Here is a 15,245-nt window from a genome sequence, read left to right on the forward strand (position 1 = left end):
TTGCTGTGCTCTGATTCTTTTATGTCATGTTTACATGATACTAAATTGTTGTTGCTTCATCTTTCACAAACAGGGCACAAGGTGGCAAAGGATAAATTACAGCCATGTTAGACTAAGGTCAAATACTTAGGACACTGCCTCCCTAAGGGGCTAAGACACCTGACAACCGATAGGATTGAGGCTATACAACACATGACTCTGCCGCAGAGCCAGAAGCAGATTCGTACCTTCCTGGGGATGTGTGGATACTGTAGATCCTGGATCCCAGGTTTTTCTATTCTGGCATTACCATTGCAGGAGCTAGTCTCTTCCTCAAAACCAGAACGTGTTGTACACACAGAAGAGTCAGAGCAAGCATTCTTTAACCTTAAAGATAGTCTGACTACAGCACCTGCATTGGGAATACCTGATTACGAAAAGCCTTTTGAGCTATACTGTACGGAAGCTGATGGTTGTGCAGCAGGTGTCCTCACACAGAAACATGGTGACGCTAGCAGACCGGTAGCATACTACAGTGCACAATTGGACACTGTGGCAAGATCACTCCCAACATGTCTCAGAAGTGTAGCAGCAACTGCTCTTCCGGTAAGTAAGAGCGAGGACGTAGTATTAGGACATAATTCAACTATCTATACACCCCATGCTGTATCAGCTCTGTTAAATTCAGCCCAAACCAGACATGTTTCTTCAGCTAGATTCACAAAGTGGGAACTAGCCCTGATGGCACCCTCAAATATCACCATCAAACGATGTAGCACCTTAAATCCAGCTACATACCTTCCATATGTGTCTCTAGAGACACAAAGGGAGGAAGGTGAGGAGACCCTGGTTGATGATGAGTTAGGCAAGAATACTGACACGCATGACTGTATGGAACACCTGAATCAGACCTTTACTGCAAGGCCCGACATACGTGACACCTCCTTAGAAAATGTAGATGTAAATGTAGACGGGAGTTGTCATAGACAGACAGAGACGGGAGAGCAATGTACTGGTTACTGTGGTAGAAGCTGAACCCCTTGGTCCACCTCACTCAGCCCAGGTGGCGGAACTAGTAGCACTAAGGAGAGCGCGTGAGTTGGCAGAGGGTAAATCAGCCAATATATATACTGACTCTAGGTACGCCTTCGGGGTAGTGCACGATTTTGGGGCCCTTTGGCGTCTTAGAAACTTTACGACAGCAGCAGGTACGCCAGTGGCACACTCACAACACATAAAAAGGACTTCCGACAGCGATACAGTTACCCAGAACAGTAGCCGTCATAAAGTGCAAAGCCCATACCTTTGAAGAAGACCCAGTGTCACTGGGCAATAACAGGGCGGACAAAGCTGCTAAATGGGCAGCAGGGCAACCTATTACTGTATCGACCGAGACTATGATGGTTTTTCAGACATTAGATATGCAGAAACTAATTGAAATGCAAGATTTGTGTTCCCTGCAGGAAAAGGCGGTCTGGAAGGCGAAGGGATGTGGTCAAGAGTCCTCAGGACTCTGGAGGGATGGACAAGGTAAGCCTGTAGCTCCCCGAACTTACTATCCAAGCCTGGCTGAAGTAGCACACGGCCTGACTCACCTGGGTAAAGAAGGTATGTGCAAACTGGTGAGAGCATACTGGTGTGCTCCTGGATTTTCTTCTCAGGCTGGTAAGAAGGCAATGTCATGTCTTACTTGTTTGAGGAAAAATATCGGGAAAACTATTCCAACTGAGCCATCCCACATCCCTCCTACAGACGGACCTTTTCAGGTAATACAAATTGACTATATCCAATTTCCACCGTGCAGGAATCTAAAGTATGTGTTAGTGTGTATTGATGTGTTTTCCGGTTGAGTAGAAGCATATCCGGCAGCCACTAATACTGCTGTGTTCACTGCAAAGAAAATTGTACAAGACTTTGTATGTAGGTTCGGTATCCCTAGAATCATTGAAAGTGATAGGGGTACCCACTTTACTGGTGATATCTTCCAACATATGTGTAAACTCATGGAAATCGGTGGCAGACTTCACACCCCTTACCGACCACAAGCCAGTGGTAAGGTGGAGAGAGTAAATGGTACTATAAAGAACAAGCTTGGTAAGGTAATGGCTGAAACTGGGTTGGCATGGCCTGAGGCTTTGCCATTGGTCCTCCATAGCATTCGGACCACTCCTAGACCTCCTCATAATCTGTCCCCCTTTGAGATACTGTTCGGACGACAACCTCAATTGATCGTGTGTCCACAAGACGACTTGAAGTGTAATAATGAAGTGACTGTACAATATCTTATAAGAATGAGTAGACAGCTAAAGCAACAACAACAAAAACTAAAAATGCTGTCACCTGGTATGCCAGAAACGAACTGTCATGATGTTGAACCTGGAGACTATGTTATGATCCGCAATTTCTTACGTTCAGGTTGTTTAACAGACCGTTGGGAAGGCCCGTACCAAGTGCTGCTGACCAGTACTACATCACTGAAGGTTGCAGAGAGAGACACTTGGGTCCATTCCACCCACTGCAGGAGAGTCCATAATCCGGAAAAAGTGCAAGATAAAACTGAGACCGACGACATAGATCTGTCACTTGTGAGTCTGTTCCGGGAGACCTAAAGCCTGCAGTCGAGACACCTGAACCAGAGACGTTGCCCCAGAACTATCTTTCCAGCGATGGAGTGGCGGTTTTTGTTTTTCTTTTGTTACAGCATTTTCCTTGTTTTTACTCTTTCTAGGACATTCTATTTTTGTGAAGGAGGATGGAGACTGGAGGAGGGTTCTGGTAGTGATACGGATGAGATGGAGGCAGAGGAAAAGTTATTAGAATACTCAGAGCAGCCCATTATCAAGCTTGTTCCGGGGGTTATGAAAAGGTCTGCTAGCTCAGGAACTCGGAGGCAGTGTGAGGGGCTATTGTCTGATGAGTATTGTATCTGCAAGTTCTGTGACTCCCTAGTTGAAGAGAGATGCATCCAACGATGCCAGTCCCCCAGTACTCTGAATATAGGCGGGCATCCTTTGGAGAATTATCACTCCCTGGTGGGTAAGGTGCTAAACCAAACCGAGTGTTGGGTGTGCTCTCACGTGCCGCAAGGGCAGCATAATATAGGACTAGTGCCATTCCCTCTAAACATATCCAAAGTACTCGAATTGAGGGGTGGGAGGCTCATAGACGGGAGGTACAATAACACTAGGTCCCCTAGTCTGACACTTCGACAATACTCCATAGACAGATCTTTGCTGTGTCTAAATATCTCTCATGCAAAACGTCTGGAGAATTGGGAAGCTGACCCATCAGATCAGACAATGGCTCGCCACACTCATTTTAGAGGGAGACTCACAAGGTCACCAATAGGCAGGAATGTTGATGGAAGTCACAAATTAGGGCGTATAACCAAACATAAGAAGGTATCCATTGGAAAAGTCTCTATAGATAATTGTAAGAAGACACTGGGCATGGGTAGTTTTATCAAAACTCTGTGTGATATAATTAATGGGCATACTTTTCCTTATGTTCTCCCTGATGATGTGTATTTTGTTTGTGGAAGGAAAGCTTATTCCTGGGTGACTCCGAGTTCCAAGGGTTTGTGCTTCTTAGCTAAACTGGTTCCTGAAATCATGACTATTACTCATGAAGAAATGGTTGGTATTCACAAGACTACATCACCACCATACATACACACACAGTATGAACACTGTGGCAAGAGAAATATGATTCCTGGTGAGAAGCCCATAGCTACAAAATTGATTAGTGAGACCGCTGGGTTTCAAATTATGGTTGCTCTAGATCTCACCAGGACCGCTCGGGGAACATTAGACTTTAAATATATCCAAGACCTAGCTAAATTAATAGATAATATTACCGAGATGTATGATGACACTTTCAGGTATACTGGAAGGGAGCTACAAGCGTACAAGAAGGAGTTGGTGCAACATAGACTGGTACTAAATTATCTCACCTCTATTACTGGTGGATACTGTGTTACACTGGCCACCCAGTTCGGTGTCAAATGTTGCACGTACATGACCAATACAACGGATGACCCTAAGGAGGTTATAGACCGGAAGATGGATGAAATTCTGCAACTGAAATGGGAATTTCAAAGGAACCATAATTCTTCGTTATATGAGGTCGGGGACAGGGTGGCAGGTTGATTCTCATGGTTGAACCCTGTGAAATGGTTCTCCGGTCTGGGGGAGTGGGTCCAGGAAATGGTTGCTAGTGTAGGTAAGCTCCTTCTCCTTATAATGGGTGTCATCTTAGCGATTGGTTTATGTGTCAAATGTGTTCCTACTGTGTTGAAGTGTGGAAAATGGTCTCCTAGGAGTAAAGAGACTGAAAGGGTGGTACCAGATACCGAGATCATGGTCTGTGAAGAAGTATTGTATAATCCTGAACTTGAAACGGTGATTGGGTGATAGTTTGTTACACTATCAAAGGGTGGAGCTGTGGAAGTCAGCAAATTGGATAAAGTAATTTCAATTTAAATCGAGCAAACTTGGTTGTCTTTGTCTGAAAAGATGCGTACGGTACACTACGACGTACAAGGGCACGCTACGGCGTGGAAGGGCGTATGCAGCTACAACACGTGGCAGCAACAGTATTTGGTCTTTTACCATACATTCGCACAAACACGCATACTTGGAAAATAGTACCCATTAATGGTAGTTGCAACACATAGTCAGTTATGTCGAAATATAGTAGTATTTATGTGTTATAATATAAGTTATATGCACATTAGTGAAATAGATGGAACAGGTTGAAGGAATCATATCATGTGTGGTATCATAATAAACCTCTTAACATTTGCTACTGTTTGGTTCACTCTGCGAAGGAATCGCAGAGTGCATACACAAGTTATGAATGATAGGAAATTATGAACTACTTAAGACTAAGGAATCCTGTCGGGAAAAGCAGAGCATACTCCCTGGAGAGACGACCCCCTCCTTTGGATTCTTTAGGATGAACTAGCCAATGATTGACAACCCCTTGGACCTTCCTGAAACCTGGACCAATAGAAGCAAGCTATACCATCTTGTATTACTGTATTTCTGTGTGCATATAAGCAGCAGCTTCACATCTAGTGTTTCGGACATCTTGTCCCCAGACTTCAGGATTGAATGACTGCACACTGGATCCAGAGCGCCTGCGATAAATAACGGCTGTACTTATTATTATTTCGCTTGACTTATTCTGCTACTTTTTGAGAATAAATATTTGTGCTTTGGAAACATAAATCGAGGTTCGACAATCGTTATTGATTAGCGACAATACGCACTTAACATTACAGACCCCATTGCCACCATCCTAACAACTATGCAGCTAGTGCGCCCTCAAGGGGCACCAGGTTCATCATTATAATTTAAAGCAGAATCTAGGAATTCTTCCCTGGTGCTCCTCTTCTATTTCATGGTTCATGGAGAGTAGTGCCCCCCCAACATAATCTGACAGGGGTACAGCCAGCGCTGGCCCCTGAGTTTATATCAGGACCTAGTAGGATTCCCAGGCCCCGCAGTGCTTCCAAAGTGATGGAAACAGGGGTCATGTACTATTTAAGAAAGAGAAAAGTGTGTTTGGACTTTGGAGTGAGGCACTCAAATGGTCGCTTAATTAAAAACTTTAATTTTTATTATATACTATTAAAAACAGGGGTGTCTAAGGTGGTGGCGTGGGCGGCGGAGTTGTCGCGTGGTTAACGCAGAGGGGCATCCAGTGCCCAGTCATTATGCAGCACCAGCAGTAGTAGTGTCAGTACAGGATTGCCAGCGGATTGGCAGGGCGCCTTCTGGTCACAAAGGTCGCTGTGTTTGTTTGATGATGATAATAATATATCTCTCCCAGCAGATCACTTAACGGGGCAGGCCATGGAGGCCAATGATGACTATACTCGCAGCGGCAGTTACCGGTCCAAGCGGGAGCAGGAAGGCCCGGCTTCCCTATCAGGTTCTTTTGGTGGTTTTAGGAGGATTGATGAGTGTGATAATGATCATTTCCATGATGACTTGCCTGTTTTTTCAAACTGTAGAAGCTCTATCGGGGATTCTGATAGTTCTGGCGCCTGCCCCTCCAACCTAGTAAGGGCACTGCTTAAATATTTTGTTCCGCGGCAGGGTGAGCAGCTGGCCCGCATGTCTAGTAGGGCTATCCGCCTCACAGGGTCTGAGATGCTGAGCTGCGAGAACACGGCCATATATAACGGGGTTCGCGTTTCAGTCAGGGACAGGAGTCTCAAAAGACAATACGTAAAAATGTTTACTGTCACGGAGAAGGCTTAGAAAGCTGCGGCGGGAGTTATGGCGAAAGATGGTGGCGGTTAGGCCAGCTTAAAAATTTACCGCAACTGGTTGAGCGAAGCAAATTTATTTATGGCCTGCTACCTGGTGTCTCGCCCCTGGGAGTACATGGTATTTAAGTACCTCCAACTGATTCATCAGATGTATGTGTCACCTTGTCTGGGTACCTGGCTGGACTATGATGAGGAGTTTAAGTACCATGGACATAGAGACCTGGCTCAAGGTTACGGAAGAAGGGTGGGCAAGTGGCGGCCCCATTTCGAGGGAGGCTTAACACGCCATTACAGCAAATAGGGCAATGCTATGCTTCCTTAAAGCCGAGGCGCGGCATGCAGGTTCAGCTATACATGCTCAGTCTGTGGTGGCCCCCACATACCAAGGAATTATGACAAGTCAGGAAGCGTGGCCGGGGACAGTGTCCCCATGCCCACCGGGCCTCAGTAAAGCCTTTTCCCCTATAGTTTTTTCGAGATTAGCCCACTGGCGGGACAGATATCCTTTGTGGTTGGATGCTGAGATTTTGCACTCAAGGTTTTTGCTGGGGTTTTGCTTGCCGATCGAGTGGTCCGTGGGAACACTTAAAGTCCACATTTCTTTTTCCCGAGGTCCTAGCTGATTGGTGTGGTGCCTAAGAAGGCGCTAGGAAGTTTCGCCTGATTCAACATTTATCCTTTCCGTCTGGCGTGTCTGTAAATGACGCTATCCGGTACTGTAGCGTTGCCTTTCAGTCCTTTGAATTTGCTCTGGACATTGAATCCACGTTTCGGCTTCTTCCCTTACACCTGGACTTCTTTCCCTTCATGGGATTTAAAATGGAGAAAGGGTTCTATGTGGACAAGTGCCTTCCCATGGACTGTGTTGTCTCGTGCTCATTCTTTGAGTGCTTTAGCACTTTTCTGCACTGGTGTGTGATAGTTGGTATGGATCACCGTGGGGTTGCCCACTATCTAGACGACTTCCTGGTCATGGGCTCGGGTCAGTCCGCAACCTGCGGAGATGTGTTATTTTCCTTGGTCACACTGTTTTACTTTCTGGGGGTGAAAGTGGCGCATGATAAGACGGAGGGTCCCACAACCCTAGGGATTGAAATCAACACTCAATTGGGTCTATGTAGGTTACCTACGAACAAGATTGCGAACCCCCTGGCCTGAACTCCCGATTTTCAGTCGGAAGTTGCAGCTGTTCCTAGATTCCGCAGGATCAGTAGGATTTGGGGCCTACTTCGCCGGTGACTGGTGCATGTCGACACTGGCCCCATGATTGGGTTCATGCCGGCTGGACACCTAATCTGGTCCTGCTGGATTTGTTTTTTATCATAGTCGTGGTGGAACTGTGAGCTACTAGATTTCGGGGTAAACAGATAAATAGGCAGAGCGCTTCCTCTTCCCCAGTCATCAGCTTGCTCCGACGGCTGGTGTTGCGCTGCCTGTCCTATGACATATGCTTTAGTGCCTGGCATGTGCTTGGGGTTGCAGTCTGGCAGATGCACTGTCTAAAACGGCCATTGGGATAAGTTTCGGGAGCTTGCGCCGAAATCTAAGTGAGACTCCCTCTGGCTAGGCTAGAGATAGAAGTGGCTGAAAAAGCCCTAAAAAATGCAGACACAACAGACGTTGACAGTGAAGATCAGCAAGTATGTAAGTCTAAAATTGGATACACGCTACAGAAAATTAATTCACATATGATTTCTGCAAAGATTTTACCAACAACTGAAAGTCCCAATGAGCATCATCTCTCCTCATCATCTGCTGAAAAGATCGTGACTCTGTAATCTCTATAGAGATCTGCCTACACTGCTGGTCGTGAGTGCGTACACACTTCCACATTGACCTGACATCATTCCATCGTTGATTGTGATTTTTAGGAAGTTTATTAAACCATATCAAGTGATACGATGTGCTTTGGTGCGATAAAACATGATCGTGGGAGACTACACAATAATTCAATATCTGACCAAACGACCGTTTATTGTCTGATCTGCACAGTAATTGCGTGAAATTACTGTAGTGTATACCCAGTTTAATAGGAGAGAGTATGGGGTGGAGCAGAACTGTAGAAAGGACAGTAAGAGAAATAAAGGAGGCAATGCAGAGGAACAGAGAAAAACTCAAGCCAGAAAGAACTTCTAGTTAAACAAAAAAGTGGATAGAGGGAGAGAGAAACAAAGTTTTCAGGTATAGTGTATAGAAGAAAAGTAGAAAAGGAAGGAGAGACACACAAAGGACAGTAGATGGAATATAATTTAAGGGAAGAGAAAGAGAGTAAGACAAAACAATTAAACAGACAATGCATCTAAACAGATATTTTTAAATTAGTTAATGATAAGTACACAAAGTATAACGCAGCTCAACGAATTAGAAGGGAATTAAAGAAACTGGAGCAAATTATATAGAGAAACATGTTATCAAGAAGAGAAGGAGTTTAAAGTGGAATAATTAAGGCAAGTCAATAAAAAGTAACAGACCAAACAAAAGTCACAAGCATCATAGAGATTATAGCAAGAGCGATATCAGAGGGAAATGTATAGAAGCAGGGAAAAGGATTAGAGTAGGAAGTAAAAGACAGTGATAGCAGAGACCACTGTCACCAGAATTACAAGTATGACTTTACATACTACTAGACCAACATCCAAAAAGAGGGACCAAAGTTGTTTCACTACAACTCTGCAGGGACAAGTCTAACAGATCCAGTAGGACAAAAAGAAACTAAGGTGCAACAAATACACAGAACAACTGAAACTTGACACAGAAAGTCCTTCACACCATCTTGACACGATCAAACTGATAAGAATACTAGATACGTTATAAGCTTTAAAAGGACCAAATATCTCCCATTTGTAGAATTGCTAGACTCTAGTTGAAACTACTAATATTTTAGAATATAGCTTATACCAGAAGATAGTGTTGTAAAATATTGATTATGACAGTATTATAGTTAAAGGTAAGAACTGAGATTTATCAAGGTAAATTACAGCATCATTAATAGATTTATAGTATAACCATTTCTTATATAGAAATATCATTATAGAATGTTATCAGTTTCAATTGTTTGTGTTATTTTTTTTTATCTTGAATAAATCCCAGTGATTATCCCACCTCAACAATTATCCTTCTTCACTCTTCTCCCAAGTTTCTTACAATAAAAGCCATACAATTGAATATGTCCTGTTATTTTGGGGTCCTGACAGGGGTTCTGTCCTCTCTTTGTGTTGGGCTTGGTGACACACTATCCAAAGGCAAAACCAAAGTAATCTCCATTAACAACCACCCAACAAAAGTACCACAACAGAAAAGACTGCTGGGTCAATCACCTGTTAGAACATATAATAAGGTTTCTTGGTTACATGTACATATCTAGTATATGTTTTGATTCAGCAGCAGAATTGTTGCTTTTCAGCAGCATTATATGAAATAATTCATTATTACATATAATGCAACTCTCCTAAAAGTGGAGCAAAATAATACATAGACCTCTATATTTATGTGGATATGAATAATGAACTGCAGGTACTTTAAACATAGCTGAGTATGCAAAATCATTGATTGGGACCAATGGAACTGTTAGTAGATAAATATGATTTTTTAATGGTTGTCATGGAAAGTGTAAAGGTAAACATAAACCTTGCCTTTGACTCATAAAATCTGTTTACCTGTGTAAACAGGTAATGCTTTGTTTTAAACATATACTTAATTTGAAAAGTAGTGTAACAAGGTCAGGCAATGTTGACATAAAAGTATACCTGTTGAAACAGTAAAGTATTTTTTTTAATTATGCATCAAACAAGTAATTGTGATTTAAATGTGCATAGTGAGACTAGAACTGCTTCAATGTATGCGAAATGTACAACCTAACAATTTATTAAATCATCTTACATTTCTATAAAAGAGGCAAAACAAAATATAGGAAGACATTCGACAAGAAAGAAGTTAAAGAATATGACTACTGAAGATTAATGCATATCAAATACTATATTTAACGGTACAAAACAATATACCATAAATAACTGAAGTGTCTATATTTTGTTAAATTTGTTTATCATACAGTCTCTTCCGTTTGCAGGCATTTTAGAAAAATGCTTGGGAGGGCCTATGTGATTCTCTTTCACAGCACTCTGAAATGGGGTGATAGGGCAGCGTAGAAGCCTAATGGCTTGCAATATCCTAGGTAACCAAAATGCTTTCTGTAGATTGGTGGATTAATATGAAGGGGAATGTTCAGTGATTTCACAGCAAATACTATATATTATCATCATTCTTCATAGCTGTAAATTTCAATGTTGGGGTCCTTTAATAAAACTGCAGTGGAAGATGAGGGTGCGGTTAGTTGTCCATTAATCACAATTGCCTACTCTGCTGGCGGTAGTAATAGTTTTAAAGGAGCCGAGAATTCCGACAACGTTCATACCTACAAGATAAATCTGTTTAACACTTAACCTGAGGGTTCCAGACATTGCCACTTTAAATTAACATAGATGTAAGTTGCAATGACATGACACTGTGCCAGAGAGCTGTGTCTTCGGCATCAGATCCTGTCAGCATGCCGGTGCCATCGGACATCTGGACCTTCGGTTTTCAGGTGTCTGTTTTTATTGCACTCGTGTTTTTAGCCAATAGGATTTTTTTTGTAGGTATGAACGTTGTCGGAATTCTCGCTAGTGTTAAACCGTACCCAACCCTCTGCTGGAATATCCTAGAGACTTCCGGATTCCAGGGAGTTATTCCAGGCTCCTGGGAGAGTAGGCATCACTTTCATTGGAAGTGGGCAGGGTGTGGCCTTGATGATATGCGACTTGCGTCATCCTATCCCAACCACTTGCCAAACAGTGATGCCATTTTTGTTGTTTTGGCACAGGGGAGGGGCCAAGTAGGCAACAATGCCATTAATTAGATATTAAATGTTCATATTCCTAAGAAATGCATAGGTGCATTTCTCTCACTGCGAGCAAAAACAATATTTGGTCACATTTTGTTATTACTCATGGACTGCATATGGCCTCTCTGCACTGAACCATTTTAATTCTATGTTATTTCAACATTTCTTTGTCAGACAACCATAATACAACAACCACTTGCAAATAGATTGGTTGTATATGTGTACTATACCATACTAGGCTCAAATAGAAAACTAGAATTTACAAGCTACAGAAGCCGTGGAAGGACAAACAAATTAGGAACAAAGCAGAGTCAGACTGTTAAGCAGCCCAGATCCAGGCTATATAGACGAAAATTACTTTGTAATTACTAAGGCTTATTTACTAACTTTGCATTTCGGTGCAATATTTCCACTAAACCACAATAACCAATGAGCAATTGGCTTTCATTATTTGGTGCAAAATAAAAAAAGCAAGTATTTGATTGGTGGCTATAATTTAGTTCAAACTTTACACTTAAATGCAAGGTAAGTAAACGATGCTGTGTGTGAGTTGGCTACTGTCATACACTGTTACACCACAAATATGCTGTATGCAACAAAACCAGTTCCACAGCCAAATTACCACATATTTGACACTGGCAGTGTAAATATAATTTTGCGGGATAAATCATTATGCTGTGTTTATGTCCATAGGATATTTTAGTTCAGTGCAGTATGGTAGCATGGTGCTGTTTTTATTCTTATTGTTTGTATAAATAGAACATAACCCCAGAAAAAACATTATGTTTGTGTTCCTTTAAGACTGATGTTCCAGTTCCTGGCGATCTTCCTGCGTGACTCAGTTGCTGTAATTGCTTTTGTTATGAAAGCATTGGATGTAAGACTTTTGTAAACTGTTTAATACTTTGATGGCCATTCTGGTTTAATGGTCTGTGCAAAGAGGTTTATTTTTAGCCATAACTTTAGTTCACTGAGGCAATGTTAAACATTGCTAAGTCTGTGAGCGTGAAGGTTTGTGGGACAATAAAATAAACTATTTTCCATTGGAAAGTATACATTTTAAGAAAGCACAGATTAAAAACAACAAAATATCTATTCAGTCAGCAACCCCAAAGGTAACAAGTCCATTGTACACCTAGACACAGTGAGTGAACTGCGTCACTGGTAGACTAGGGATACTTGTTGTAAGAAAGGTAAGGAAACCATGGATGGGGATCAATATTTGCTCTAAGCTGAGCAATCTGGATTCTACCCTAAAGGGCGGCATTCTCAATTTGCAGGATTTAAATTAGCAAGGTAAGTTGAGAAAACAACAATTTCCACAATTACATTTTAGAGGAAATAGTGCTAGGGATAGGATAGAGGACCAGAGAAGAGTGGAGAGAAACAAGAGGATCAGGAAATGTTTGTACCCTGATCCTAAGTCTGCAACTATAGTCACTACATTCAGTGGCATGGAACTAACTTGCACAACTTTGTAAACTACTAATGCCTTATGTGTCACTGTAATGTCTATAATACAGACGGGTCCTGAGGGCAGAATTTTCCATCAGAGCTCAATGTCTTTTACCATGACACTGATATAACATACAGAACCAGATCAGGTTGTTGCACATGGCTGTGTCTAGTGGGTGCTACTATAGAAATTGTGAGTGAATGTACACTAAGGGCCTGCTTTATAGTTAAACATAAACTTGCAACTTTGTGACATGCAAAAATGCAACTATACACATACATTTGTCTGGCTGCTTACTAAGTTGCACATAGCTCTTAAAAATCTAGTGTATAGATACTTCTAGTCCACAAATGTTGCATCATCAACTTGACAACTTGCACCAAGCCTATGGGACATGCAAAGATGCACCTTCTAAAAGGTATATCTTACAGATACATGTAAGTCAAAATTGGATGTATCTCTTAGGGGTATGGTTTACTTGTGTTTCCATGCCATCTACTGTACAATATGTCCCTCACCTGCCTCTCCAAGTACAAGTGGGTGCAAGTTAGGACCAAGAATCAAAACATGACAATTAAAAGGGAAATTAAATTAATATATACCTAGGTAGGTATATGCGTATATACCTAGGTAGGTATATGTGATAAATGCATCTCAATTGCTGGGTTCCTATTTTGGGCTTCCTGCTTTTAATTTCCAATAGGTCGCATTTATTAAAATGCAGATGCAGTGGCTAAAGAATTCATAAACAAATCTGCTCCAGTCAATTAATATGATTTTACAACTGAGTGATCCATGTAAGTATAAGTGCCTATCAAAACAGGGCTAAGAGGCAACAGAGAAGAAGGCGCTAGATTACTCAAAGCGACTACAAAGCAATTTCTAGTTGTGTAGCCTGACCTTGGTCACACCTAATAGTTCCAGGACCTTGGCACTTGCCTCGGTAACCTTGTGGGTAATCTGACATGCCAAGCAAAGTAGGGAAACTTCACAGGGAAAACATTTATAATAAATATGGGGGGGTTTCCTTTTTTTTATTTCATGTCTAAATTGCACAGTTGTAAATCTGTCCCATATGATAACAAGATAATCAAGGAACAAAAGAGGAGCGAGGGTCAAAAGTGTGAACTAAAGAATACTTAACCTAATGGAAAACCAATATTATATGGTTATTATTATATTGTGCAAAAGTGACTCTGAGGCCAACACACAAAAATAATAACAATATACAAAAATGACTACAATACTGAAAATAGAGGTGGAGAATAAATTTCAACACTGCGGGAGTAAACACAATTGTAACTAAAAAGATCATTTAGTAAATAAACCATGTAAGAAATCAAAGAACAAAAGTGCTTACATTGAAAGCCTGGGAACGTGCAATCAAAAACCCAAAGTGCCCAAAAAAGGTGTAAAACCATAAAAAAGTGCACAAGGGGTACGGTACTGGCCCCTTCTTTAAAAAGAAAGGGCCCTGGTCCCCGACCCCCGGAACCAAAAAGGTCCCTTAGGGGGCAAGGGTCTTCAGACCCCCTTCGCTGCGAGGCTAGGGGGGTCCCTTTAGCCCCTGGGATCCACCGAAGCTTCACCCAGGGCTTAACAACTAGTCCACCCCCTAAGGGGAGGACCAACGTGGGTGTTCAGGGAGGCCGGAGCCTAATGGCCACACAACCTCCCCTAGATCGTCTCGGGGACAGGAGCCCAAAAGGGCCTACCCGTACCCAATAAAATCCAGAAACGTGAACACAAAAGAAAAAGTGACAAACGTGGAGAAAAATAAATAGTGCCGAGTGGATACGGCCCCAGCCCAATGGCTGGGCTTGGTATAAAAATTTTCTCGCCCAGCCATAAGGCCGGGGCAAAGAATAGAGCGAGTGCTTAAAAGAAAGTGGTCAAAAGTGCGTGGGTGCCAACATAATCACATTGTATCTATTTCAAGGTGCTACTGACCTGTGATTTTTTGGCACCCCCGGGGTCGCCACTCCCAGAGGCACATTTGTCCCAGGCTTTCAAAGCAGCAATCCCAGCCCCTGGCCAGAGGACCAAGTGCAGCTCTGCCACAACTGCACTTGATCTTAGCCAAAAGGAAGTGCTTACATTGCTACAAGTGCTTACTGAACTACAAATACCAACTGGTTCTAGCAGCCATGGGCATACAGTTCCTTGTAGTTTTACAATGAATGACAGGGCTTGCAGTGACTTGTAAGATTTTTTTGGGCTATACACTAATACAAGGGGGTGGTGCTACAGGGGGCACAGGGGTGTGCGGAACAAAACTAATCCCCCTCCTTCCAAACTTCCCCAGATTTTTTATTTTTAACAAGTAAAGATACTTATTGACGGTCATTGTCAGCATGTATCTTTACATAAGGACTTTGGGGGGGAATTCAATTCCTGCTATACATGCCCATCTTATCTCCACTATTTCCATAATTTAAGCTTGTATGTCCCTAATAAATAAACATAAGAGGAGTGATTTAACTCTATATCACCAGAAGTCACAATCAGAATGAACTGTCCAACTTCCCAGGCAATCTTTGTAACCATTCCTGACCCATAATAGCCTATGACTTAAAAGAAGCTAAAATTACATCTCCAGTGCTCAGCTGCAATCATAAATATGTGCAAAGTAAATGGAAATGATGGAAAAA

General features: G+C 42.2%; 1 protein-coding gene across 1 annotated transcript in view; it reads right to left on the minus strand.

Moving 5' to 3' along the window:
* SHROOM3 (shroom family member 3) overlaps positions 1-15,245 on the minus strand; it is a 270,820-nt gene that overhangs the window by 219,784 nt on the left and 35,791 nt on the right. The gene's annotated exons all lie outside the window — the stretch shown is intronic.

This window comes from Mixophyes fleayi, chromosome 1 (genome assembly GCF_038048845.1).
Source record: "Mixophyes fleayi isolate aMixFle1 chromosome 1, aMixFle1.hap1, whole genome shotgun sequence".
NCBI lineage: Eukaryota > Metazoa > Chordata > Amphibia > Anura > Limnodynastidae > Mixophyes > Mixophyes fleayi.